Source organism: Hyla sarda, chromosome 8 (genome assembly GCF_029499605.1).
Source record: "Hyla sarda isolate aHylSar1 chromosome 8, aHylSar1.hap1, whole genome shotgun sequence".
Classification (NCBI taxonomy): domain Eukaryota; kingdom Metazoa; phylum Chordata; class Amphibia; order Anura; family Hylidae; genus Hyla; species Hyla sarda.
In genome coordinates, this window is record NC_079196.1 from 208,210,329 (window position 1) to 208,226,294 (window position 15,966).

The following is a 15,966-nucleotide window of genomic DNA, read 5'->3' on the forward strand; positions in this document are numbered from 1 at the left end:
GCTGAAAAGGGTTTGTGGCATTATTGTTGGTAGTGTCACTAGATATGGGCACTTTGGTCCTGATTTATCAATCAGCCTGAAACCCTAATTGTCTGTTTTTTCCCATAGCAACAATGACTTTGTAATGTCCCTGTACAGAACATGGTCCTGTACTACACTTAGGCCCTGTCAGGTTGAGTCCCTCAGTGTCCTGGGGCCTCTCCTGCATTGTTTCCCCCATAATGAAGTTAGTGTTACTATGTCTAGTCAGTACAAGATTATGTGTTTATAAAGTATAAAGGACCTTTGGAGGACCAATGTAAATGTCTAAAGGACCTTTGGAGTCATCACATGTTACCCAGAGAGCACCAGTTAAACACATGACCTGTAGCTTGACCTATGGGCTTCGGGCTCAGCCCCTCCTTTATAAGAGGGGCAGCCATTACAATCTCTCTCTTCTACCACCCTCGATCCTGAGGTACAGCAAAGCACAGACATGACAGATCCTGTGCCCAGTCCACCTGGAGGCCAGAAATACTGCACACCAGCCACATTGTCAGTAAGTCATCTGATCTATGTCTACTGTCTCTACCAAAGTCAAGTCACTAGTCGAGTCCATTATAGTCAGAGTGGCTGTATTGAAGTCTGACCCAAAAGTACTGCAAGCCCCAGCAAGCTGCAAGGCCCTTTACGTGTTACTGGTTGACTCTCTGGGATTCTGGCCTAGCTGTAAAGACTTTAACAACTGTCTAACCTCAGTAAAGCTACCGTTAACCCTTACCTGGTCTTGGACTATTATTGCCCTGCCTAAGCTTGGGATAGCAGTGCTACTGTTCGGGTGTTTACCAGAAAAACCACTCTGGCATCACGAACATTATGGGTTAATAACACATTGTCCCTGGGCTATACCATCTGCCCCATCCACCTACACCCTTCACACCCCGTGGTCACACCACAACTTTGGCGTCACCACAACAGCTCAACTTTCACTGTACCAGAGCCTAAGATCTAAAATCTGAGCTGTGATTGGTTAATATGGGGAAAAACAGACAATTAGTGTTTCAGGCTGATTGATAAATCTGGGCATATAAGTGGGGTATATATGGCCTGTAATATTAATGGGCACTATAGTTTTGTGGAGTCCACGGGGTGTTAGTAAGAGTACCTTATCACTTCGTGATGCCAGGGCACCGTTATCCTATACACGGTCCGAGGATGGAGGCAGCTTCTCCGGGGCCAAACACGGGGAGTAAATGAACACACCAACGTCAGGTTATGGATAACTGCCTTTGCTGAGTTGGTGCAGATTGTAATACATGTACAGCTGGCCTGGGTGTGAGAGAGTGCAGTGTAACCCCTTGGGAGCCCTGTTGCCTTTCTGAGACTTGTGGTGCTTTCACTGTACAGAATTACACTGACTTGGACTGAAGATTAAATCCTGGTTGCTAGGGTCTTGCCAAGGTACTGAAGACTGTATGGCAGAGGCATGAATTTCCTCCTTGCAGGATGACCAGTTGAGAGATTAGCCTTGAAGTAGGCCTCTCCTCAGAGCACACGACACACAGCACATCTGAGCTAACCTGTTGCTCAGGAGCCACACTATAGTGAACTAACTAACTCCTCCCCTGCACCTCACTATACAGGGGAGACTTTGGGGTTCTCATTGGCTCACATGGTCACATGGGGTTTACTGCTCACAATTAAAGGTACAGTAACAGGAAAACATATGTACATTCAAGAAGTACATTCGAGACAGTCCAAAACCACAGGAAAACACATGTAAAAGGGTTTTTAGCTTGTGGTGTTTGGACACTAAACCAAATCTTAAAAAAGAAATCCCTTGCTTCATCCTTGCCATATACCGCCGAAAATTTTAAAAATAAATCAATATTATTTATATATATTATATTCTTCTCTTTATTTCAATTGGTTCTGTATCACCTCCTAGATTACCACTGCATTTGTTGCCAAAATCTGCATTAATGTACAATAGGATGTAAACATACCTGAAATAGTATCCCTCTTTTTGGAAAGACGCGATAGATGGAAGGGAAGATACACTCCCCGGACTTGGAACGGACGTCAGCTACATCTGCACCTGAAACCCAACACTCGCTGACAGAGGCGATCAGCGCAATTGTTCCTTGCTTATGAATGTGAATCAGGGCCGGCTGCAGGGTTACGATCTGCGCACAAGTCCAATGATGTAACATTTTCCTATTCATACCATCCTCGGTGTGCGTTGTGCCAAGGCCGGGTATCAAACACCAGACATCATACCTATCACCAATGTATATGTAGCTTTAAAAAAGGTTTCGAAAATGCTCGAAAATTAAGAGGGTGGTAATAATGACCCTAATCTATTAAAGTAAAGAGGGTGTCTTGGTCTGGAGGACCTGACATGTTACACCTAAAGTCTGTTGATTTCAAAGCTGTACTCCGCCCCTATCCAAACGATAAAACATAAGATGTCTGATCGCGGGGGTCAGGCCGCTCGGACCCACCGTGATCTCTGTGCAGAGACCAGGTGTTCTAAACTTTATGTTCAGAACACTGGGTTTGGGTGGCCATTGCTGTGATGTCACGCCTTGCCCCCACCATTCATGTTTATGGGAGGGGGCGTGACAGCCGTCACGCCCCCTCCCATAGACAAGAATGGAGGGGGCATGGTGTAACATCCTTAGGATAGGGGATAAGATGGGTACTCCCCCGAGACATCTTATCCCCTATCCAAAGATGTCTAATCATGGGGGTTGGGCCACTGGGACCCCCCGATCTCCGTGCAGACAACGGGCATTCTGAACATTATGTTCAGAACACTGGGTTTGGGTGGCCATTGTGGTGACATCACATCTCACCCTCTCCATTCATGTCTATGGGAGGGGGCGCGACGGCAGTCACGCCCCCTCCCATAGACATGAATGGAGGGGGCGTGGCGTGACATTCTTAGGATAGGTAGAGAGAGGGAGGAAGGCGCCTCATGTGCGGGATCAGCAGGTCTTGTTAGTGGGGAAAGGGGAAGGTAATTCCCAAGCCGCTTACCAGAGTTGGTTGTGCGCCCACACACAACAAGATAAAGCATAGAATAAATATATGTGTTGGTCCACTGCAGCCCTCCTGGGTGGAAGTAGAATCAAAACAGAATGACCGTAAATTCAGGAGTTAGTCCGGCGCAGAGAGGAACCATCAGGGAGCCAGATAAAATCAATGGATTTATTAGATGCAACGCGTTTCGCTGCGCATGCGCAGCTTCATCAGGCATGAGGCCTGAATTTACGGTCATTCTGTTTTGATTCTTAGGATAGGGGATAAGATATCTAGCAACGGAGGAGCCCTTTAGTGAAAATAGTGCAAAGTCATCATGGTGGAGCTGCAGTTAAATTCGAACGGGTTATCCTATAAATTACTGCTGATTGACTGGGGACCCTCTGAAAAAAAAGGGATGGTCCAAAGTAGGCACAACGGGTGTATCACTTCTTAAGACATGTTGTTATTGGGTGGTGGCCCTGATAAAGTAAGCAACATAACCTCGATATGACATGACCCGTTATTATGTCACCGGCGGATTGTTATTTCGTACCCTGGACCGGAGGGTACATTGGGTGACCCATGGATATACAGGGAAGACATCCCAAAGGCCTTTGCTATACTGATCATTTACTTTCTAGGGGGTTAAACTTCTCTCCGGCAAATGAATTGAACATTTTTGGTACTTTGTGTGAGATAAATAAATTCATTCGCAATATAACCGTCAAAAAGCATTTCTTGGATAGTGCATCAGATGATACGACTCAGGTTGTATCAGATGATAATGAGAACAAAGTACATAATGCATTTCACCAACTCTGCTTTTCAGATCAAATTGTACTTAAGGAGTTACAGGAGTTAGAATGTAGTAATCCCTATGAATCTAGCGTTACTACTAACAAATGGCATGTGAATAAAAATCCTGGTTTTTATCCATTGTCCTCCCGCACAGAGGGCATGAATAATTTCCAAAACGAGGTAGAAAGAGATCTTTTTGCCTTTAGCAACAGCATTGTGACAAGACACCCCAAATCAGACAACCTGACCAAGAAAGAACGCCATGCGTTCAAAGAATTAGCATCATATGATGATATTGTGGTCAGGATGTCTGATAAAGGGGGTCTTGTCACAGTAATGGACAAAGAAATGTACATTTCACAAATTAATGTGTTACTAACTGACGCAAAAACATATAAAAAAAAAATTGGATCATGATCCTACCTCTAAATTTCAACAGGAACTAAGTAAACTGCTAGAGGAGGGTGTAGCATTGGGAGTCCTCTCGGAGAGAGATAGGGATTATCTATATGTAGAACAACCTATTATCCCCGTACTGTACACTCTCCCTAAAACTCAGAAAGGCCTTATTCCTCTGCCCATGAGACCTATCGTCTCCGGCAATGGGTCATTGCTGGAGCGATTATCCACATGGGTGGAGCGGCTGTTACAGCCATTAGTGCAACGAGTCCCCGGGTCCCTAAAAGACACCAGAGATGTGTTAAAATCATTTGAAAATACAGTATGGGATCCAGGGTTTGCATGGCTCTCCTGCGATGTGGTGTCATTATACACCAGCATCCCATGGACTGTTGCCATGCAGGCTCTGGATCACCATCTAGTTACATATAGCAACTACTCTCTTGACTTATGTGAATATATCAAGATGGTCGTCTGGTTTCTTATGTCCCGTAACTATTTCATTTTTGACAGGTCCTATTTTGTCCAAGTAAGCGGTGTTTCCATAGGGGGCCAGACATTCACCTTCGCTTGCTAACCTAACTATGTCTTTTTGGGAGTCACAATTTATCTATACTGATGAAAATCCCTTCAAAGGTCAACATACAGTGGTACGGTCGATTTATTGATGACCTCCTCCTTATTTGTAGGGGAGACATCGCGACCGTGCCACTGTTTGTTGACTACCTAAATAATAACATGTTTAATTTAAAATTTACTTACCATGTGGACCCTACCAGCATTAAGTTTTTGGACCTAGTGCTGAGAGGATCTCAGGACCAAATTATTGAGACTTCTACATACAGAAAGCCCATATCGGACAATACGGTCCTGAGAGCAGACAGCAATCACCCCATACATACAGTCCAAGCGATTCCGGTTGGGGAATTAACTAGATTAAAAAGGAATTGCACGAACACCAATGTATATAATACACAAGCTAGTGAATTAAAACAAAGATTGAAATTCAGGGGATATTCTAACTATACTCTGAAAAAAGCCAAACAAAAAGTAGCTAAAAAAAAAGAGTTAATCTACTAAACCCAAGGAATGCTAATAAGTTACCAACCAAATTCCAAAAACCAGTTTTGGCTATTACCTACTCACCCTATTTTAATCAGGTCAAAATCAAAGTACAAAGACATATGCATTATTTAAAACAGGATGAAACGCTGGCTGGTATTTTGGAAGAAGGCTGTAGAATAGTGTCCAAACGGGCTCCTACAATTGGGGACAAATCATCCCCAACTGTGGTTGTCTCGCGGGATAGGAGAAATAGCAGCTGGTTAGAGAGGAAAGGATTCTTTAAGTGTGGACATAAGATGTGCCGAACCTGTCAGTACGCCAAACAGACGACTCAGTTTGAGAGTTCGGATGGTACTAAGAGGTACCCCATCAATAATTACATAAACTGTAATTACAGTAATGCAATTTATATGATAGAATGTACAGAGTGCAATTTAAAATATGTGGGATACATAACAAGGAAAGTGAGACAGAGTGAGACAGAGATCTGCGACATCTGTACATTTCCACTCTGTACATGCCGGCAAACTAAACACCTTCCGAATTTTTGCAATTGAGCATGTTAAAATGGGCACGAGAGGGGGTTGCATAAGAAAAAAAATTAGCAGACTGTGAGGCCTATTGGCAGTTCACATTGGGGACTTGTTCCCCGATGGGTCTTAATGTCCGCCATGAACTGCTGTTTTTTTTATTTTTTTTTAACTTTGTTTATTAAAGATTTTCATTTTTATAAATGACAAACATAAAACAGAATGCTTAAAGGGGTATTCCAGGAAAAAACTTTTTTTTTATATATCAACTGGTTCCAGAAAGTTAAACAGATTTGTAAATTACTTCTATTAAAAAATCTTAATCCTTTCAGTACTTATGAGCTTCTGAGGTTAAGATTGTTCTTTTCTGTCTAAGTGCTCTCTGATGACGCGTGTCTCGGGAAACGCCCAGTTTAGAAGCAAATTCCCATAGCAAACCTCTTCTAAACTGGGCGGTTCCCGAGACACGTGTCATCAGAGAGCACTTAGACAGAGATTTTTTTAATAGAAGTAATTTACAAATCTGTTTAACTTTCTGGAGCCAGTTGATATATAAAAAAAAGTTTTTTCCTGGAATACCCCTTTAATCATCAACAGGATCAGGTAGAAGCGAGTAAACATCACTCGCAGAAATAGCAATGTGAACTGCTGATTCACTATTAAAAGTATAAGCATTAATTCTGCAAACCCCTTCCGTACCATTCAAATCCTACAAGTGTACGAACAATTATGTAATATTATTGCATGTATTGTTCCTTTTTGGATTTTATATATTTTAATGTCTTTTGTTCTTACTAATGTGAACTGTGTCACAGGTCTCCAGAGAGAGGTGGGAATACGGGATTTTCCCCTCCCCTAAATAAAAGGTATTTAACCTCACCTGGATGTACCTGTGACATCACCGAGAAAGAGTGCATGCGCTCGAAACGCGTCTGAGTTTTGGCTGATTTTATCCGTGTGCTGTGTTTCCAATAAAGCTGCAAAGAAATAGTGCTGGATCTTCTGCTGTTCATTTTCGCTGATCATTTGGGGTCTTATTTTTTTGAAGCCCCAACTATGAGATTTTTTATCAGGTCTCAATGTCTTCTATTTTTGAAAAAGTTATTCACTCTTTAGTTGCACCTATAACCACAAGGTGTGTCCCATAACTCTGCTGTAAAAATGACTGTTGTGAAAAGTAGCAGCGGTGACCTACATTATAACAAGCAGCTGCCAGAGCAAGTGACAGAATACAAATAAACCACATCGATTCACGTGAATGGACGCTAAAACGCCTATTTTTATGATTTCATGCTGATTTCCTATTTCCTACTTTGGCCATAACATACATCCATGAATGACATCTTACTGTCAGCCTGGTCTGGCTTTTCTGAAAGTTCTATTTCTTCATTTACTACAGTCTTTTGCGTAGAATTCCGTGTTTCCATACAGGACGCAGTTTCAGTGTGAATCCACATTAAAGAGAAGTCAAATTCATCAAGGACTTTTAATGGGATCAGGGCCAGGATTTCACACACTTGTGGGGTTTTCCCATGTAATGGTGTGGACTGTGGAGAGTATACAGAGAATGGTGTGATCAAGGAAAAACATCCATTGGAAGAGGCTACTATGGATGCCAAAAGAGGTCAGAGGGGGATGTCAAAAATTGTCCATCTTACATGTTTGGTCACACAACTTGCTGCTCCATAGAACAGATGGGCTTTTACATGAAAAAAAAAAAAACAGCTTCATGTAAAGAGAACAGAAAGTGGAGAGTGGGTAAAATAAGAGCAAAAATTACATTCACTGGGCACTTGACAAACATGACCTGGTCAGATGGATCCAGATCTCTATAGAGAAACATGACCTAGTCAGATGGATCCAGATCTCTGAGGAGAAACATGGCCTGGTCAGATGGATCCAGATCTCTATAGAGAAACATGACCTAGTCAGATGGATCCAGATCTCTGTGGAGAAACATGGCCTGGTCAGATGGATCCAGATCTCTATAGAGAAACATGACCTGGTCAGATGGATACAAATCTCTGTGGAGAAACATGGCCTGGTCAGATGGATCCAGATCTCTATAGAGAAACATGGCCTGGTCAGATGGATACAAATCTCTGTGGAGAAACATGGCCTGGTCAGATGGATCCAGATCTCTATAGAGAAACATGGCCTGGTCAGATGGATACAAATCTCTGTGGAGAAACATGGCCTGGTCAGATGGATCCAGATCTCTATAGAGAAACATGGCCTGGTCAGATGGATCCAGATCTCTATAGAGAAACATGACCTAGTCAGATGGATCCAGATCTCTGTGGAGAAACATGACCTGATCAGGTGGGTCCAGATCTCTGTGAAGAAACATGGCCTGGTCAGATGGATCCAGATCTCTGGAGAAACATGGCCTGGTCAGATGGATACAAATCTCTGTGGAGAAACATGGCCTGGTCAGATGGATCCAGATCTCTATAGAGAAACATGGCCTGGTCAGATGGATCCAGATCTCTATAGAGAAACATGGCCTGGTCAGATGGATCCAGATCTCTGTGGAGAAACATGGCCTGGTCAGATGGATCCAGATCTCTATAGATAAACATGGCCTGGCCAGATGGATCCAGATCTCTGTGGAGAAACATGGCCTGGTTAGATGGATCCAGATCTCTGTGGAGAAACATGGCCTGGTCAGATGGATCCAGATCTCTTTGGAGAAATCCATAAACCATTCCTGTCAGGAGTTAACAGTTCTGGCTGTTGTGGGTGTAATGGTTTCTTGGTGCACCCTGGGCCCTCTGATACCTGTAGATAATTGTTTGGACAGTAGGGCTCATCTAAGCATTGTGGTTAAATAAGTTTACCCCTCTATGGCAGCTGTTGCCCCTATGGCAGATGGAGACTTTCAACAGGACAATGCACCATCCACACGGGTCACATAGTCATGGATTAGTTCCAGGAACAAAACAGTGGGGGGACGGGCATTCATCATTGTAGGTGTAAGTGAAGCATTTTTCTACACTTTTTTTGTGTGCTGGTAATGTGTAGGAGCACGAAATGTATTAATTGGTGGCAGAGCATCTGATAAATTTTGTGCAGGTCACATTCTCTGAAATTTCCCTCTTCACAAGCACCAAAAAGCTAAGTTAAGTCTGGGCTGGTGTAGTTTAGAGTGGTTTTTGCGCCTTTTCACAAAAAAGCCGTTCTAAAAACCCTTCCATATCATGTGTATTGCCAAAATCAGTGGATTGCAACTCAAAAGCAGCAGAAATGTGTAAACCAAAAGGTGCATAAAACGACACTTACGCCAAAATAGCGCCAAATATAGACAGAAAAAAAAGGGTAAACACAATGATAAATGCCGGCTAGTGAGTTTTTCATGCCCCTCAGGCCTTCACTTTCCCCAGATCCTATATTCATCTCTAGGACAAAGTGGAAGAGGCTATTGAGGGCGAGTAAGGACCTCCAGCTAATGTGCACTGAAATCTGCAGGAAGCAATCCTGTCTCCATGAGTCCATACCCTACAGAACAATCTCACCACCAAGTGGGATCCATACCACAATGAATTGGTGCAGTTCTGAAGGCATTTTAAAGCACCTTGTTATTTTAGTGATGTATATTGATTTATGTTTTACTGTCAGTTACACTATAACTCCACCCCATGTTATGGGCGGCCTTATATACACCTCTGCTTTTAGTCACTTTGTATGCTTGAAAAAGGCTGCACAGGCAGCCGAAATGTTGCATCCGTATTTTACCATGGAATAAAGCTACCACCTGTTTTTTTCACTGCATTTCGAGTGCTGCAGCAATTTTTTGCTTATATATACATACCATGACTCCACAAGGGATCCCAGATGATTTGTTTCAAAATCAGACCCACATGGCCCCCATAAACAACCTTTGAAAATCTGTAAAAGAGTCAACACACACACACTCACCTACCTTGTTTCTTGTGTGAGCTGCAGGGAGGGGCTTCTGTGAGAATGAGCAGGGAGATGGGTGTGATGCCCTCCAGCCAATCAGGGACACACAAACACAGCACACTGAAGCTGTCCGCTTTCTAAGGCTGCATTCACACCTCGTTTTCACTGTACAGTTGCCGGGTCCGGCTAGGGGAGGGGAAAACCGTCCTCTACTGTACCCCAGCCAGACCAGCGCTGAAATCCATTTACTTTAATGAGCCGTTCGGAGGCAAACGGTGACTCCGGTCGGCTTATTTTTGGCCCATATCCGGTTTTGTGACCGGACATAAAACCGTAGTATACTACGGTTTTAGGTCCAGTCAGGAAACAGGATACGGGTCAAAAATTAGCCGACCGGAGTCACCGTTTGACTCCGGTCGGCTCATTAAATTAAATGGATTTCAGCGCTGTTCTGGCTGGGGTACGGGAGCACCCGGTTTTCCCCGGCACCCGTACAGTGAAAACGAGGTGTGAATGCAGCCTGAGAAGGGAGAGTGAAGTGGAGTCTACTGTAGACCCTAGTCATCAGTGTGATAACATCTCCTGGACTTCCTGCCTGGAGAGAAACCGGGTATGTGCTCAGCAAAGATTACACTTCACATTGCAAAGTTATATAACTTCATCATGTGCAGCTATTTAATGGTAATTTTAATTCGCTGGAGTTCTTCTGGCTGTGCGTTCACACACCTTTAGTTTTTGCGGGTTTTCCGCTGCATATTTGAAAGTGGGCAGGCTCTTCTCGGCTGTCCGAAGCAGTCCCTACTGACTTCAACGGGGCTTGCGGCGGATTTTCTGCAGCGTAAATTCCTCCGTGGAAAATCTGCTGCGGACAGCCAAGAAGAGCCTGCCCCCTTTCAAATATGCAGCGGAAAACCCGCAAAAACAAAAAGCGAACGCACCCTTAAATAGGTTATCCCAGCCCTGACATGGATCAGGTCTCATCTACTGAGCAGAGTGCTGGTGGATACACAAGCCCACTCTCTATTCCTACAACCAGGTCTCTGCATAGTGAGAGATGACAAGTATTCAGACAGGTACTTGTGTAAAACAATGTTTAAAGAAGATGTCCAGCGGTAAGAAATTTATCCACTATCCATTGGATAGAGGATAAATGTCTGGTCTGATCGCAGTGGGGGGGTGTTGAAACACACCCATTCCATTCATCTCTATGAAAAAGGCAGAGATGCGCAAATGCGGTGTCTCCGCCTCTGCCATAGAGGTGAATAGAGGGGGTGTATTTCCACCAGCTGACGTGCATAGTGTGAAACATCACAGCCGGGCCCCCTATGGGAGATCGTGGTGGGGGATAGGGAATACATTTCCTACCGCTGGACATCTTATTTAAAGAGGTACTCCGGTGCCAGAAAGTTAAACAGATTTGTAAATGACTTCTGTCACGACCACAGTGCTCTCTGCTGACCTCTGCTGTCCATTTTAGGAACTGTCCAGAGCAGCATATGTTTGCTATGGGTATTTTCTCCTGCTCTGGACAGTTCCTAAAATGGACAGCAGAGGTCAGCAGAGAGCACTGTGGTCGTGACAGAAGAGAAATCCAAAAAGAAAAGCATTTCCTCTGTAGTATACAGCCCCCTAAAAACTACTGGAAGGATTAAGATTTTTTAATACAAGTAATTTACAAATCTGTTTAACTTTCTGGCACCAGTTGATTTATAAAAAAAAAAAAAAAAAGTTTTCCACCGGAGTACCCCTTTAATCTGTACACATGAATGAGTCAAAAAGTTCTCGAAGTATAAACTGAAAACTGTTCGTTCAACCAAGAGGGCATCAATGAAATCGTGTCCTTTCTTTTAGGCTCTGGGTTTTACAGAGATGGGAGTCTTACCAGGGTACGGCGATACCTCATGGCTACGCAAGAGCCTGATGGTTGTGTAGTACCGTAAAATGAGACCCGGCTTCCCAGGTGGGAGATAAGACAGCGCTTACAGGAAAGGTGAGCGCAGAGCAATCCTATTTATAGGCGATTGATTATTCATGGCTGTAACACGAAATCATCCCTATTCATTGAGAGATTTCTCGGCAACGCGGCGCTCTCAGCACAAACACTGGGCAACGACAGATCGGATACTCTGCAATACTAAGCAGGTAGCTTAGCGTAAGTGCTGGGACAGGTGACATGGAGAGAGTTTCTAAGTCTGACCAGAAGCCTGCGACTTACATGGCCGATTCAGAGACACAAATCTGGCTGTTGTGATTTACCGTTTTGTGTATACAGCTCCTGCAGGTCAGCAAGACGAGGGCATTAGCCAATATGTGTTTCCCAATCAGTGTACCTCCAGTTGTTGCAAAACTACAACTCCCAGCATGCCCGGACAGCTTTCAGCTGTCCGGGCATGCTGGGAGTTGTAGTTTTGCAACAGCTGGAGGCACCCTGGTTGGGAAACGCTGCTAAAGGGAACACTACAAGCCTTCGGCTCTCCAGGCATGCTGGGAGTTGTAGTTTTGCAACAGCTGGAGGCACGCTGATTGAGAAACACTGCTATAAAGAGAACACTACAAGCCTTCGGCTGTCTGGGCATGCTGGGAGTTTTAGTTTTGCAACAGCTGGAGGCACCCTGGTTGGGAAACACTGCTATAAAGGGAACACTACAAGCCTTCGGCTGTTTGGGCATGCTGGGAGTTGTAGTTTTGCAACAGCTGAAGGCACCTTAGTTGGGAAACAATGGTGTATGGGGACCTTTAGATGCTGCATAAGCTTGTGGCTCTCCAGCTATTGCAACACTACAACTCCCAGCATGCGCTGACAGTCATCACATGTTGTGCAACTGCTGGGGTCCGGTTTGGAGACCAGCCTACGGCTGTCCGGGCATACTGGGAATCGTAGTTTTGCAACAGCTGGAGGCACACTGATTGGGAAACACTGGTGTATGGGAATGTTTAGATGCTGCATAAGCTTGTGGCTCTCCAGCTATTGCAACACTACAACTCCCAGCATGCGCTGACAGTCATCACATGTTGTGCAACAGCCGGAGGTCCACAGTTTGGAGACCATTGTCATAGACCATTGTTTCCCAACGATGGTGTCTCCAGCTGTAGCAAAACTGCAACTCCCAGCATACCCGGACAGCCGAAGGTTGTCCGGGCATGCTGGTAGTTGTTGTCTAAAGATTGCCCTAAAGGGAAATGCTGCATATATACTTTGCTTTTACCCTAGAAAGTTTTGATCTTATTAAGAATCTGTCTTAGGGTATGTTTACACAATGGACATTCCGCTGCAGCAGAGTCCCATTGATTTCAATGTGATTCTGCTGCACTGTGCACATTCTGCAGATTTAGCTCGGAAATGTATTGCCGTCTATGAGACGGCGCATTTCCGTGCGGTCCTATAGCCTGGCGGACTTTTAAATATGCGGAATGTGCGCCCGTGTTTTCAAAGAGGACATTCCTCACATTTTACTCAGTGTGAACATGGCCTTAGGATGAGTCTATGATGCACTGATCACTGGGTGCCTGCTTGTAATCTTCAGGGCAATGCAGCTGCGCCCCCCAGAGGGAATATGAAGCATTACACATTTCTCATTGATAACAATGGGATGTTTGTGTAGTACATACGCTGGGTCCTCCAAAGATGCTCTCGGTGATGGTTTTGGACAGAGGCCCCCCCCTCCCCCCCTTTAAATAAAAATAGGTTGTCTAACTGCACAGTTTAAAGTCTGATACTTTGAGTCCTAACCTGTTTGACAAGCAGCAACTTTCACTAATCCTAGAACAATGCACCAAAAGAATCTACTGTTCTCAGTGTAAATCCTGGCAGAGACACAGGGGACAAATAGCCTATAAATCCCTGCACACCTGCATCTTCCTTGGCTGATGGTAGAGACCTATAGAAGCACTACAACTAACTCCCAGCATGCGCTGCCGGTCCGAAGCTTTGGTGGGATGAACCCCTATAGTTATATAACCCTGTGCATGTAGTGTCTGCACCCCTATAGTTATACAACTACAACTCCCAGCATGCCCGGACACCCTAAGGCCTTATGCTGGGAGTTTAATGGAGGTCATATGGTAGTGTTTCCCAATCAGGGGGCCACCAGCTATTGCAAAACTGCAACTTTCAGCATTCTGGGAGTTGTAGTTTTACAACAGCTGGAGGCACCCTGGTTGGGAAAATCCTGCATTACATTTAAAGGGGCACTCCGGTGGAAAACATTTTTTAAATTTTTTTTTTTTTTAAATCAACTGGTGCCAGAAAGTTATACAGATTTGTATATGATTTCTATTAAAAAATCTTTACCCTTCCAGTACTTTTAAGTAGCTGTATGCTACAGAGGAAATTATTTTCTTTTTTGTCTTGTCTACACTGCTCTCTGCTGACACCTGATGCCCGTATCAGGAACTGTCCAGAGCAGGAGAAAATCCCCATTGCAAACCTATGCTGCTCTGGACAGTTCCTGATATGAACAGAGGTGTCAGCAGAGAGCACTGTGGACAAGCGAAAAAAGAAATTCAAAAAGAAAAGAATTTCCTCTGTAACATACAGCCGCTAAAAAGTACTGGAAGGGTCAAGATTTTTTTTAATAGAAGTCATTTACAAACCTGTTTAACTTTCTGGCACCAGTTGATTTAAAAATAAAATGTTTTTTTTTCCACCGGAGTACCCCTTAATATAAAACAAAAATCTCTTGCATATGCCGCATGGTGAAGAACCTCAAATTCTGGATAAGAAAACATAAGCAAATCACCTCACCTCCATCTCTTCAGCGCTTGTGTTAGTTTTGCATGTGGTTTGGGCCTTGAACAAAAAAAACACGTTTGCATCATATAAATCATGTCAACGGTCAGGAAAGCCAAAGGTATGCTGACATTTAGGAAAAACAAAAAAGAACATTGAGTCACTGTGAGCCAAAATACACCCACGAAGGGAAGTGATTACTCGGAAGCCATAAATTATCACTTGCCGCTAATCGCTTGTTATTTGTATCCTCTGAGCGCCGGGCCCGGCTGCTGGGTATACAGACGCTCTCAGCTGTGTGCAACCATGGGCTAAGGGTTATATCCCCAGCAACAAGAATTATGGAAGGACAGGCAACGTCTGCCATGTTTTCTGATACCTAAACAGGGTTTTATAGGATAAGCGGCGCCAGAGGTGTCAGGCAACTGATCGTCTACTTACGCTTAGAGAAGCTAAACCTGGCTGCGGCTTCCTCTCCCTAAAAAAAAACACATGCATGCTTGCCCAAAACAAGCTGTCCAGGCATGCTGGGAGTTGTATTTTTGCAACAGCTGGAGGCACCTTGGTTGGGAAACACTTCTCTAATAGGGTTGTGCCTTTATGCCTATAATCCTGATGATGAACACACAGCATGGCCAGACAGACAAAGGGCTAGGAGTCGTATGGAGCCCATAAGGCAGTGTTTTCCAATCAGGATGCCTCCAGCTGTTGCAAAACTACAACTCCTAGCATGCCCGGACAGCCAAGGGCTGTCCTGGCATGCTGGGAGTTGTATTTTTGCAACAGCTGGAGGCACCTTGGTTGGGAAACACTTCTCTAATAGGGTTGTGCCTTTACGCCTATTATCCTGATGATGAACACCCAGTATGGCCAGATAGCACAAAGACAATGGTCTGGGAGTCGTATGGAGCCCATAAGGCAGCGTTTTCCAATCAAGGTGCCTCCAGCAGTTGCAAAACTACAACTCCTAGCATGCCTGGACAGCCAAGGGCTTATGCTGGGAGTTGTATGGAGCCTTTATAACAGTGTGAATTCGGGTAGAAAAACAGACATGGTCGCACATCTACAATCTTGTATAATGATCTGATTGCTTCTCAGCATAATATCAAAAACTAACAGGTTGTTAGTATACATTTTTGATCAAAAAGTACAAGCCCACTCGCCACGTCAAGGCCACCTATTCAGAGTGGGTCCCTAACGTCCCTAGCATAAAATGGCGCAGCACCGGGCGGCGACCACCACCGCCGCGACACCAATGCCCACAGGGGGGAACGACCCACCGGCGGAGCAGCCCCAATGCCACTCAAACCAGTCTATGGGCCGCACCCCCCGCAGACACGGCGCCACGGCAGCAACGGACGCCGCACAGCACCACACCAGTGTGAACAAGGTGTAATGGCTCACTTACCATGCTCTCCCAGTCAGACCCGGTGGGTTGTTCCCCCCTGTGGGCATTGGTGTCGCGGCGGTGGTGGTCGCCGCCCGGTGCTGCGCCATTTTATGCTAGGGACCCACTCTAAATAGGTGGCCTTGACA

The 15,966-nt window shown here is 44.7% G+C and overlaps 1 protein-coding gene across 1 annotated transcript in view; it reads left to right on the plus strand.

The window, feature by feature from the left end:
- The first annotated feature begins 11,616 nt into the window (after window positions 1-11,616).
- The window catches only part of PALB2 (partner and localizer of BRCA2), a 46,895-nt gene continuing 42,545 nt past the window's right edge, over window positions 11,617-15,966 (plus strand). The window contains exon 1 of the mRNA XM_056536974.1: window positions 11,617-11,691. The gene's annotated coding sequence lies outside the window, so the exon portion shown is untranslated. The remainder of the gene's footprint in view (window positions 11,692-15,966) is intronic.